Source organism: Triticum dicoccoides, chromosome 5B, assembly GCF_002162155.2.
Source record: "Triticum dicoccoides isolate Atlit2015 ecotype Zavitan chromosome 5B, WEW_v2.0, whole genome shotgun sequence".
NCBI lineage: Eukaryota > Viridiplantae > Streptophyta > Magnoliopsida > Poales > Poaceae > Triticum > Triticum dicoccoides.
In genome coordinates, this window is record NC_041389.1 from 514,947,279 (window position 1) to 514,960,486 (window position 13,208).

Below are 13,208 nucleotides of genomic sequence, written 5' to 3' on the forward strand. Positions count from 1 at the left end.
GGTGTCACGCCGGTGAAGATGGATATCATGACGATGCTTCGGGGATGGAGATCATGAGCACAAGATGATGATGGCCATATCATGTCACATATTTTGATTGCATGTGATGTTTATCTTTTATGCAACTTATTTTGCTTAGTACGGCAGTAGCATTATAAGATGATCCCTTACTAAATTTCAAGGTATAAGTGTTCTCCTTGAGTATGCACCATTGCGAGAGTTCATCGTGCCGGGACACCACGTGATGATCGGGTGTGATAAGCTCTACGTTCACATACAACGGGTGCAAGCCAGTTTTGCACACGCGGAATACTCGGGTTAAACTTAACGAGCCTAGCATATGCAAATATGGCCTCGGAACACTGGAGACCGAAAGATCGAGCATGAATCATATAGTAGATATGATCAACATAGTGTTGTTCACCATTGAAAACTACTCCATCTCACGTGATGATCGGACATGGTTTAGTTGATTTGGATCACGTGATCATTTAGATGACTATAGGGATGGCTATATAAGTGGGAGTTCTTAAGTAATATGATTAATTGAACTTTAATTTATCGTGAACTTAGTCCTGGTAGTCTTTTGAAAATTATGTTGTAGATCAATAGCTCGCGTTATAACTTCCCTATGTTTTTTATATGTTCCTAGAGAAAACTAAGTTGAAAGATGATAGTAGCAAGTATGAGGTCTAGGTCTGTGACCCGAGGTTTATCCTCATTGCTGCATAGAAGAATTATGCCCTTAATGCACCGCTAGGTGACAAACCTATTGCAGGAGCAGATGCAGACGTTATGAACGTTTGGCTAGCTCAATATGATGACTACTTGATAGTTTAGTGCACCTTGCTTTACGGCTTAGAACCAGGACTTCAAAACTGTTTTGAAACATCACAGAGCATATGAGATGTTCCAAGAGCTGAAATTGATATTTCAAACTCATGCCCGTGTCAAGAGGTATGAGACCTCTGACAAGTACTTCGCCTAAAAGACGGAGGAGAATTTCTCAACTAGTGAGCATGTTCTCAGGATGTCTAGGTACTACAATCACTTGAATCAAGTGGGAGTTAATCTTCGAGATAAGATAGTGATTGGAAGAGTTCTCTAGTCACCATCACCAAGTTACTGGAACTTCGTGATGAACTAGTGTGCAAGGGATGACAAAAATGATTCCCGAGCTCTTCATGATGCTGAAATCGACGAAGGTAGAAATCAAGAAAGAGCATCAAGTGTTGATGATTAAACAAGACCACTAGTTTCAAGAAAAGGGCAAAGGGGAAGAATGGCAAGCAAGTTGTTACTCCCGTGAAGAAGCCAAAAGCTAGACCTAAGCCTGAAACTGAGTGCTTCCACTGCAAAGGAAATGATCACTGGAAGCGGAACTGCCCCGAATATTTGGCGGATAAGAAGGATGGAAAAGTGAACATAAGTATATTTGATTTACATGTTATTGATGTGTACCTTAATAGTGATCATAGTAACCCCTGGGTATTTGATACTTGTTTGGTTGCTCAGATTAGTAACTCGAAACAGGAGTTGTAGAACAAATAGAGACTAGTTGAGGATGAAGTGATGATGTGTGTTGGAAGTGGTTCCAAGATTGATATGATCATGATTGCACATATTTTCAGGATTAGTGCTGAACCTAAATAAATGTTATTTGGTGTTTGCGTTGAGCATGAATATGATTAGATCATGTTTGTTGCAATACAGTCATTCATATAAGAAAGATAATAATTGTTATTCTATTTACATGAGTAAAACCTTCTATGGTCATACACCCAATGTTGATGGTTTATTGAATCTCGATTGTAGTGATACAATTATTCATAATATTGATGCCAAAAGATGCAAAGTTGATAATGATAGTGCAAAATACTTGTGGCACTTCCGTTTAGGTCATATTGGTGTAAAGCACATGAAGAAACTCCATGTTGATGGGCTTTTGGAATCACTTGATTATGAATCATTTGATACTTGCAAAACCATGCCTTATGGGCAAGATGACTAAAACTCCATTCTCCGGAACAATGGAACGAGCTACTGATTTATTGGAAATAATACATACTGATGTGTGCAGTCCAATGAGTGTTGATGCTCGTGGTGGGTATCATTATTTTCTGACCTTCACAGATGATTTAAGCAGATACAGGTATATCTAATTAATGAAACACAAGTCTGAAACATTTGAAAAGTTCAAAAAAATTCAGAGTGAAGTGGAGAATCATCATAACAAGAAAATAAAGTTTCTACGATCTGATCGTGGAGGAGCATATTTGAGTTATGAGTTTGGCCTTCATGTAAAACAATGTGGAATAGTTTCACAGCTCATGCCACCTGGAACACCACAACATAATGGTGTGTCCGAACGTCATAACCACACTTTATTGGATATAGTGCGATCTATGATGTCTCTTACCGATTTACCACTATCATTTTGGGGATATGCGTTAAAGACAGCTGCATTCACATTAAAAAGGGCACCATCAAAATCCGTTGAGATGACGCCTTATGAACTGTGGTTTGGCAAGAAACCAAAGTTGTCGTTTCTTAAAGTTTGGGGCTGCGATGCTTATGTGAAAAAGCTTCAAGCTCAAACCCAAATCGGAGAAATGCGTCTTCATAGGATACCCAAAGGAAACTGTTGGGTAGACCTTCTATCATAGATCCGAAGGCAAGATATTTGTTGCCAAGAATGGATCCTTTCTAGAGAAGGAGTTTCTCTCGAAAGAAGTGAGTGGGAGGAAAGTAGAGCTTGATGAGGTAATTGTACCGTCTCCCGAATTGGAAGTAGTTCATCATAGAAATCAGTTCCACTGATTCCTACACCAATTAGAGAGGAAGCTAATGATGATGATCATGAAACTTCAGATCAAGTTACTACCGAACCTCGCAGGTCAACCAGAGTATGGTCCGCACCATAGTGGTATGGTAATCGTATTCTAGAAGACATGTTACTAGACCATGATGAACCTACAAACTATGAGGAAGCGATGATGAGCCCAGATTCCACGAAATGGCTTGAGGCCATGAAATCTGAGATGGGATCCATGTATGAGAACAAAGTGTGGACTTTGGTGGACTTGCCCGATGAATGGCAATCCATAGAAAATAAATGGATCTTCAAGAGGAAGATGGATGATTGTAGTAGTGTTACTATCTACAAAACTCGACTTGTCGCAAAAGGTTTTCGACAAGTTCAAGGTGTTGACTACAATGAGATTTTCTCAAACTGTAGCGATGCTTAAGTCCGTCCGAATCATGTTAGCAATTGCCATATTTTATGAAATCTGGCAAATGGATGTAAAAACTACATTCCTTAAGTGGATATCTCTGAGGAGAGTTGTATATGATGCAACCAGAAGGTTTTGTCAATCCTAATGGTGCTAATAAAGTGTGCAAACTCCAGCAATCCATCAGTGGACTGGTGCAAGTATCTCGGAGTTGGAATATATGCTTTGATAGTGTGATCAAAGCATATGGTTTTATACAGACTTTTGGAGAAGCTTGTATTTACAAGAAAGTGAGTGGGATCTCGGTAGAATTTCTAATATTATATGTGGATGACATATTGTTGATTGGAAATGATACATAATTTCTGGATAGCTTAAAAGGATACTTGAATAAGAGTTTTTCAATGAAAGACCTCGGTGAAGCTGCTTACATATTGGGCATCAAGATCTATAGAGATAGATCAAAATGCTTAATTGGGCTTTCACAAAGCACATACCTTGATAAAGTTTTGAAGAAGTTCAAAATGGATCAGTCAAAGAAGAAGTTATTGCCTATATTACAAGGTGTAAAGTTGAGTAATACTCAAAGCCCGACCACTTCATAATATAGAAAGAGAATGAAAGTCATTCCCTATGCCTCAGTCATAGGTTCTATAAAGTATGCTATGTTGTGTAGCAGACCTATTGTGTACCTTTGCATGTGTTTGGCAAGGGGGTACGATAGTGATCTAGGAGTGGATCACTGGACATCGATCAAAGTTATACTTAGTTACCTAAGAGGACTAAGGAAATATTTCTCGGTTATGGAAGTGATAAAGAGTTCATCGCAAAGAGTTACGTCGATGTAAGCTTTTACACCGATCCAGATGACTCTAAGTCTCAATCTGGATACATATTGAAAGTGGGAGCAATTAGCTAGAGTAGCTCCATGCAGAGCATTGTAGACATAGAATATTTGCAAATATACATACGGCTCTGAATGTGACAGACCCGTTGACTAAACTTCTCTCACGAGCAAAACATGATCACACCTTAGTACTCTTTGGGTGTTAATCACATAGTGATGTGAACTAGACCGTTGACTCTAGTAAACCCTTTGTGTTTTGGTCACATGGCGATGTGAACTATGGGTGTTAATCACATACAAGTGTGAACTATTGGTGTTAAATCACATGGCGATGTGAACTAGATTATTGACTCTAGTGCAAGTGGGTGACTGAAGGAAATATGCCCTAGAGGCAATAATAAAGTTATTATTTATTTCCTTATTTCATGATAAATGTTTATTATTCATGCTAGAATTGTATTAACCAGGAACTTAGTACATGTGCGAATACATAGACAAAACATAGTGTCCCTTGTATGCCTCTACTTAACTAGCTCGTTTATCAAAGATGGTTGGGTTTCCTAACCATAGACATGTTTTGTCATTTTATGAATGGGATCACATCGTTAGGAGAATGATATGGTGGACATGACCCATTCATTAGCTTAGCATTATGATCGTTACAGTTTCATTGCTACTCTTTCTTCGTGACTCATACATGTTCCTCAGACTATGAGATTATGCAACTCCGGAATACCATAGGAACACCTTGTGTGCTATCAAATGTCACAACATAAATGGGAGATTATAAATATGCTCTATAGGTGTCGCCGAAGGTGTTTGTTGGGTTGGCATAAGTCGAGATTAGGATTTGTCACTCCGTGTTTCGGAGAGATATCTCTAGGCCCTCTCGGTAATGCTCATCACTATAAGCCTTGCAAGCAATGTGACTAATGAGTTAGTTGCGGGATGAAGCATTACGAAATGAGTAAAGAGACTTGCCGGTAATGAGATTGAACTAGGTATGATGATACCAACGATCGAACCTCGGGCAAGTAACATACCGATGACAAAGGGAACAAGGTATGTTGTTATGCGGTTTGACCGATAAAGATCTTCGTAGAATATGTAGGAGCCAATATTAGAATCCAAGTTCCTCTATTGGTTATTGACCGGAGAGGTGTCTCGGTCATGTCAGTTCTCGAACAAGTAGGGTCCGCACGCTCATCGTTCGATGACGATTTGTATTATGAGTTATGTATTTTTGATGACCAAATTTTGTTCGGAGTCCCGAATGAGATCACAGACATGACGAGGAGTCTCAAAATGGTCGAGACATAAATATTGATATATTGGAAGGTTATATTCAGACACCGGAATGGTTCCAGAGTGATTTGGGTATTTTCCAGAGTACCGGGAGGTTACCGGAACCCCCGGGAAGTTAATAGGCCTTAGTGAGCTTTAGTGGAGAGAGGGAAGAAGGGCCACAAGGTGGCGTGCGCCTCCACCCTGCCCAAAACGAATTGGACAAGGGGTGGAGTGCGTGGTGTCCGTGTCAAAACCGGCGGATCTCGGGTAGGGGGTCCCGATCTGTGCGTCTTAGGCTGATGGTAACAGGAAGCAAGGGACACGATGCTTACCTAGGTTCGGGCCCTCTCGATGGAGGTAAAACCCTACTTCCTGCTTGATTAATATTGAAGATATGAGTAGTACAAGAGTAGATTTACCACGAGATCATAGAGGCTAAACCCTAAGAGCTAGCCTATGATGGTATGATTGTAATTGTGATCGGCCTTCTAAGGACCATCCTCTCCGGTTTATATAGACACCGGAGAGGCTAGGGCTTACATGGAGTCAGTTACAAGGAAGGAAATACAATATTTGGATCGCGAAGATTGTCTTCCACGCAAAGGAGAGTCCCATCTGGACACGGGCCGAAGTCTTGAGTCTTGTATCTTCACGCTCTGATAGTCCGGACGATGTATATAGTCCGGCTGTCCGGATACCCCCTAATCCAGGACTCCCTCAGTAGCCCCTGAACCAGGCTTCAATGACGATGAGTCCGGCGCGTAGTCTTATCTTCGGCATTGCAACGCGGGTTCCTTCTCCGAATACTCCAAGGTTATTATCGAACACGTAGACTGTGTTCAGATCTGCAAAATAATCTTCACATACCACCGTAGAGAGAATGATACTTCAGCTGACAACTTTTAGACGATGTGACATGCCATTACAGCCAGGTCATGATCCGAACCTTTTTTCCACAACCAGCCACAACGCGTATTGCGAGGCGGTTTCCTTGACACGTCTTGTCAAAACAGAGATCATGTCCCCTTATCACGGGATTCTCATCAATACGGGTATGGGTAATCCCCCCGTGCCATCAATCATGGCGCTTGGGAAGTAAGCGATTCTCAACAGGCTAGTGGGCAGGCGCTCCGCTTTTGTCGCCTCTATAAAGGGATAAGAGTTCCCCATTCTCACCCACGCCTCCTTCCTCCTCTGCCCACTCTTGCCTCCTCGAGCTCCAGCGCCCTAGTCCAAGTCTTCTCCGCACAGTTAAACATGTCCGGAGCAGGAGGCAAATGGGTGGCTTCCACCATGAAGGAGAAGAATATCGCAAGTCTTCGGGTGGCCGGATACTTGGCCGCTAACATAGTGCACCATCTACCAGACGGCGGGTAGGTCATTCCAACGCAGCACCCCACGAGAGGGTCGTGTTTCTTGCCCACTTCATCCGTGGACTGGGGTTTCCACTCCACCCCTTCGTCCGCGGGCTCATGTTCTACTACGGGCTAGATTTCCATGATCTAGCCCCGAACTTCGTCCTCAATATCTTGGTGTTCATCGTCGTATGTGAGTCTTTCCTCCGCATCAAGCCTCATTTCGGCTTGTGGCTGCAAATCTTCTGCGTGAAGCCGAAAATCGTGAGCGGCCAGCAAGCAGAGTGCGGAGGAGCCATGGTGGGCAAAATGCCTAACGTCACCTGGCTCGACGGCTCCTTTGCGGAAACCAGGGTGGCAGTCGGGGTGGTTCTACATCACCGAGCCGCGCGACGCCAACTGGGTGGCGGCCCCCGAGTTCTGATCTGGAACCCCTATGCGGCTCACCTCCTGGGAACAGAAGGGCCTGTTATGGGGCGAATCTACAGAGCTGACCGGACTCATAAACTGCATCAAGGGCATGAAGGACAAGAACATCAAGCTCGTCAACGTGATCCAGGTCATGCTCATTCGCCGGATTCTGCCGTGCCAAAGGAGGGCATTCAATCTTTGGGAGTTCGTCCCGACCGAACACCAGACGCTTCAGAGGCTCTACGACATGAAAGACAAAAACACGTGGAAGGCGTTGTTCAAGGCCTCTGAAGTACCTCCCCCCATATCCGAGGACTGTGGGCTCCACACTGCACGGCGTCCTATTCAGGTGAGTTCTCAGGCCGCCACCGGATTCGGTTTTTCCCAATACATTCATGGGGGAGCCTTAAGTAATTGTGTACATTTGTGCAGGATTATGTGGAGACAGCGGAGCAGATTGACTGTCCGTCTCCACTGCCGGAAAGCCCATCTAATGATCTCTTGACGAAGATGCTGGTCCCGGCGCCCTATAAAGGGCCAGAGAAGAAGGCCGATAAGAAGGCCCCGGGGACCCAAAAGGGTCTCCGACGTAAGGTTGCGCAAGCCTCGTCCGAAGACGACAAGGCGCACTCCTCCCCCGAAGGGGAGGGAGAAGAAGAAGAGGAGGCCGCCCCATCCGGAAAGGACGAGGGGCCTGAGAGGGCGGACCAGGGGACTAGGAGAGGCCCCCGTCGCAAGGCCGTCATACCCTTGTCGTCTGATGACGACGAGGCAGATTCCTCCCGCGGAAGCGGGGGAAAACAAGAAGAAACTCCACCTCCCCATACTAGGGAAGATAAAAAGAGGAAGGCCGCCCCGGTGGGGGAGACTGGGACGTGCAAGAAGGGAAAGGTGTCCCTTCTGGACTACTCCGCCACCGCCGCCGATAGCGATGAAGGGTGGCTTCCCAGGAAGAAGCCTTTAGTGCGATCATATGTATCCGCACTCCATCGTAATTTTGCTTCATGGTTTTGTTATAACACCGAACATGTATGCAGTCCAGCAGGGGCCCATCCCGGGGTATCGTCTACGGACCGGTCCTTGAGTGAGTCAGCAATGAACTCACTCTCGACGGCCACTTCTCCTCGACCTGCGGATGACACGGAGGTGTTGTCCTAAAGGCTCCCAGAGATGGGGGAGGTGACCCTAGAGGTGCCTCAAGGCGGCATTCCAGACGTCGGACTCGCCGGGTTCAAGATCCCTGCGAATCGTATTGATGAGAGCCACGGTAAGCCGGGCTCTCAGCCGAACACTGTTCCGGAGCCTTCAGTGGTTCCGGACTCAGGCGGGCAGCCCCTCGTTAGGGAGGGAGGGCCGTTTGTATCGAGGACTTCCGTTGCGCCCGAGGCGCCGGATTGTCTGCTGGAAATGCTTCGCGGCGCTTCCCTAGAAGAAGAGCACCGTACTCTTATGAGTGCGGTGAATCAGAATTTTTCGTCCGCCAAGAGTGGACTAATCGAAGCCTGCACCAGCCTCTAACAGGCTTTGAGGTAAGTAAAAATGTGTGAAATTACCACCCAATAGGTAGTAGCCCCTGATACTCTATTTGGTGTTCGGAAGGAAAAACCAAATGGAGGGTCAATTATAATCCGCAGGAGTTTAATAATAAGTTTGAATATAAATAAGCAGGCTATGCTGCTGGCCGCTGCTACCCGTACGGCCGAAATCGCCAGCCTAAAGCAGGACTTGGAGCGGGCGCAGGGAGAGCATGGCCTCACGAGGAGGTAGCTCGAGGAGAGCAAATGTGAATGATTCCCCTCTCTCATATATTAAAGTATAGATAAAATTGGTTATTCTAACGATGAGGCGTCGTGATTTGGTAACAGAGGCCACCACCGAAGTGGCGTCTCTTAAGAAAGCGCTGTCCGAGGCCGAACACAAGGCGGCCTTGGAACGCGAGGAGCGCAAAAAGCAAGAAGCCCGAGTGGGCGAAGTACAAGAAGAGCTCCAGGAGCTCGGCAAAAGGTTCGAGTCCGTGGAGCATGAGCTTAAAGCAAAAGAGGCCGAGCTTGCGAAGGCCCTTACAAGTGTAAAAGACGCCAAGGCCGAAGCCAAGAGGGCAGGAAATCCAGGAGGCCAAAAAGATAGCGGCGGGTAAGAAATTATTTATGCAAAGCAAACATGTGGAGGAGGCATTTTTTTACTTACACGAGTCCGGAGCTCTCCAGGGGCATTCACAGATCTGCCACGCAGCGTATCAGACGCCGCGGAGTTCTACCATGCTCAGGAGGGGAGCTCAACGCAGAAGCTGTTCTGGTCCCAGTATGCTGGGGCCGAACATCCAACGTCTCTGAGTGACCAACTGAAGCAGTTGGTCGAACTCCACAGGGCGGCCGAAGTGGCTATGAAGGATTTCATACTCCGGATGTGGCCTGGTGAGCTCCTGCCCACTAGCTACTTCGGCCTGATCAAGCGGATGGTGAATGCCTGTCCACAACTGGAAGTCATGAAGCGATGTCACGCCCAATATGCGATACTATCCTAAAGAGACTCGAAGGTCCCACCAAGGATAGAACCGCATATTGAAACTCTTTTGCAAGGTGGATATCATTACATCAACATTACATAATAGATGGGAATACATACAAGAGGCATACAATGCCACACGAATACAACATCATCATACATAAGATCAACATCCGACTACGGATGAAACACAAACAGAAACTCAAACGACATCCACCCTGCTAGCCCAGGCTGCCGACCTGGAACCTATCCCCTGATCGAAGAAGAAGCAGAAGAAGAACTCCAAAACAAGCAATAATCACTCTCGCGTCATGATCATCGCAATCCTGTACCTGCAACTGTTGTTGTAGTAATCTGTGAGCCATGAGGACTCAGCAATCCCATTACCATGGGTATCAAGACTAGCAAAGCTTAATGGGTAAGGAAGGGGGGTAAAGTGGTGAGGTTGCAGGAGCGACTAAGCATATATGGTGGCTAACATATGCAAATAAGAGCGAGAAGAGAGCAAACAGAACGGTCGTGAAGCTAGCAATGATCAAGAAGTGATCCTGAACTCCTACTTACGTCAAGCATAACCCAAAACCGTGTTCACTTCCCGGACTCCGCCGAAAAGAGACCATCATGGCTACACACACGGTTGATGCGTTTTAATTCGATCTGGTGTCAAGTTATCTACAACCGGACATTAACAAATTCCCATCTGCCACATAACCGCGGGCACGGCTCTCGAAAGTTTATACCCTGCAGTGGTGTCCCAACTTAGCCCATCACAAGCTCTCACGGTCAACGAAGGATATTCCTTCTCCTAGGAAGACCCGATCAGTCTTGGAATCCCGGTTTACAAGACATTTCGACAATGGTAAAACAAGTCCAGCAAAGTCGCCCGATGCGCCGACAATCCCGATAGGAGCTGCACATATCTCATTCTTAGGGAAACACCGGATGAGACAGGCTACGAGTAAAACCAGACTTCGAGTTTCCCCGAGGTGGCCCCGCAGGCGGCTCGGTTCGGACCAGCACTTAGAGCAGCACTGGACAGGGGGGGCTAAAATAAAGATGACCCTCGGGTTGGCCGACCCAAGGGAAGGGTATAGGTGGTGGTGAGCCAAAAGGTAAAACCAAGGTTGGGCCTTGCTGGACAAGTTTTATTCAAAGCGAACTATCAAGGGGGTCCCATAAATCACCCAACCGCGTAAGGAACGCAAAATCAAGGAACATAACACCGTTATGGCGGAAACTAGGGCGGCAAGAGTGGAAAAAAACACCAGGCATAAGGCCGACACTTCCACCCTTTACCAAGTATATAGATGCATTAATTAAATAAGAGATATTGTGATATCCCAACATAATCCTGTCCACCATGGAGCATTCTTCAACTTCACCTGCAACTAGCAACGCTATAAGAGGGGCCGAGTAAAAGCAGTAACATAGCCAAGCAATGGTTTGCTAAGAAGGGTGAAAAAGGTTAGAGGCTGACATGGCAAATAGGGAGGCTTGAAGAACAAGTGATAGGTAGCGCAGCAAAGCGACAGAACGAAGCAACTAACATAGCAATGATAGTAATGAGATCCAAGGTGACGGTCATCTTGCCTGGAATCCCGCTAGGAAGAAGAACGGATCCATGAAGAAGATGAACGGATGAAGACAAACCAAGCGTAGACGAACGAATCCTCACGATTGCAACGAAATAGGAACTATCGAGAAGAAGCACACAACATGGTAAACACACCTCACATATACAAGACATGATGCTCAACCAAGTATGATTCAAGTCTACATGAAGCTACTCATGGCAAGAGATGATGCAAACAAAAGCAACACCTCAAAGCAAGTTTAAATGAGGCTGGAACCAACATATAACAATTCCGGTAAGTCCTCATATGCAAATTTTGAAATTGGTCCTGATCTGAATAAACCTTATGTTCAAGTTGTTAAATAACAAGTTAAGATGCACCAAGATGATCTACACGAGGTTCTAGTCAAGTTACATATAAAGTTCATTTAATTTGGAGCTACGGCCTAGAAGATATGAGCAAAACAAGTTAAACATGGCATTGATGCAAAATGCATTCAAACAACAAGCACACACCTCAAAAAATGGATGCAACAAGGTAACATGAAACTACATGCAAAACTAAGCAAGTTTAATATAGAGCAAACTCAAAATGGAGCAACGGTTCAACACATACACGCTATACAAGTTTAAAGGACAAGCTGTCCAAAACAGCAACTAGGCATCTAGCAAGCATCAAAACAATATACTACAGCATCTCAACATAAGAACAAAAGGCATGGGCATGAAGTACAGGTAACGCATGACAAAACATGAACACTGAGATATCTCCACAAATCACTAGAACATGCTCAAAAACACATGGCAAGATTGCAAACAATAACACTTTACAGACTTAGCAGAAATAACATCAGGTTGCAATGTTTAGAGATATCAAACAACATGCTACAAGAACTTATAATGGCAAACAAAGGCATGGCATGCTACTACTAAAGACAAAGAACAAATCTCCCTTACTTAACTAATTCCAAAGATCAACATAAAAGATGGTAGCATCCGTGCAAACATGGCAAATGATATGACAGATTCAGACATGGCAGGAACAACGATAATTAGGCATGTTGGTGAGCTTGTAAAACTCACCACAGAGAAATACATGGCATGACAAGGTGACCAACAGTAAGGTGACATGTTTGTGAAGCTAAGCATGGCAAGACCAAGTTCATAGGGTGCACGGATCACTAGCAAAACTCATGGCAAAACTGAAATTAATGTTAACAGGCTGATAGCAGCATTATTTAGCAATTTTAGAGCAAGATTACAACAAGCTAAAGCAGTATATAAATGCAACCAGGGGCATGGATGGATAGAGCATGACATGTATAACAAAAAATCCTTAGTGAACATCTCCAGATTATGCATAGAATGACTTGCAGCAGCAGGTTTACATAGCACCATAATATAGCAGATTCAGCCTAGCAAAACAGTAACAGCAAGTACTCTACTTCACGAGCTCGAAGCACTCACTACAAGACTCACAAAAAAACAAGGATTGCACCACTGTAAAGATGGCATGAAGTAGTTCAAAACTCATGTATACATCAAGCTCATAGGATGCACACATAAAATGCAACGAAAAAGACAAATCACCAAGTTCTGTTAACAGACAGCAGTTAACATCATATAGCACTCTTGCAACGATGATTAGGGCATCAATATGGATTCAAATAAGCATGGAACAATGGAACAAAGTCAAGATCATCTCATGATGAACATTCCGATATATCATACATGCAAAACTGATCTACGGATGGGGAGATATGGCATGTTGAACTGGGCATAGAAATGTTACGGATCTGGGGACTTGGTGGATTTTACCTCCGCGAAAGTCAACGCGGGACGGAGGGATCCGGGACAGAGCGGATTGGGACAGCGGAGGCGCGTTTGGTTGGATGGGTGGGTGGATCTGATCTACCCCAAGTGGATCCGGCTGAAGAGAGCTCCAGCGAGCTCCCACGAGCTCCGACGACGACGGGGACGACGGGGAGGCGTGGTCG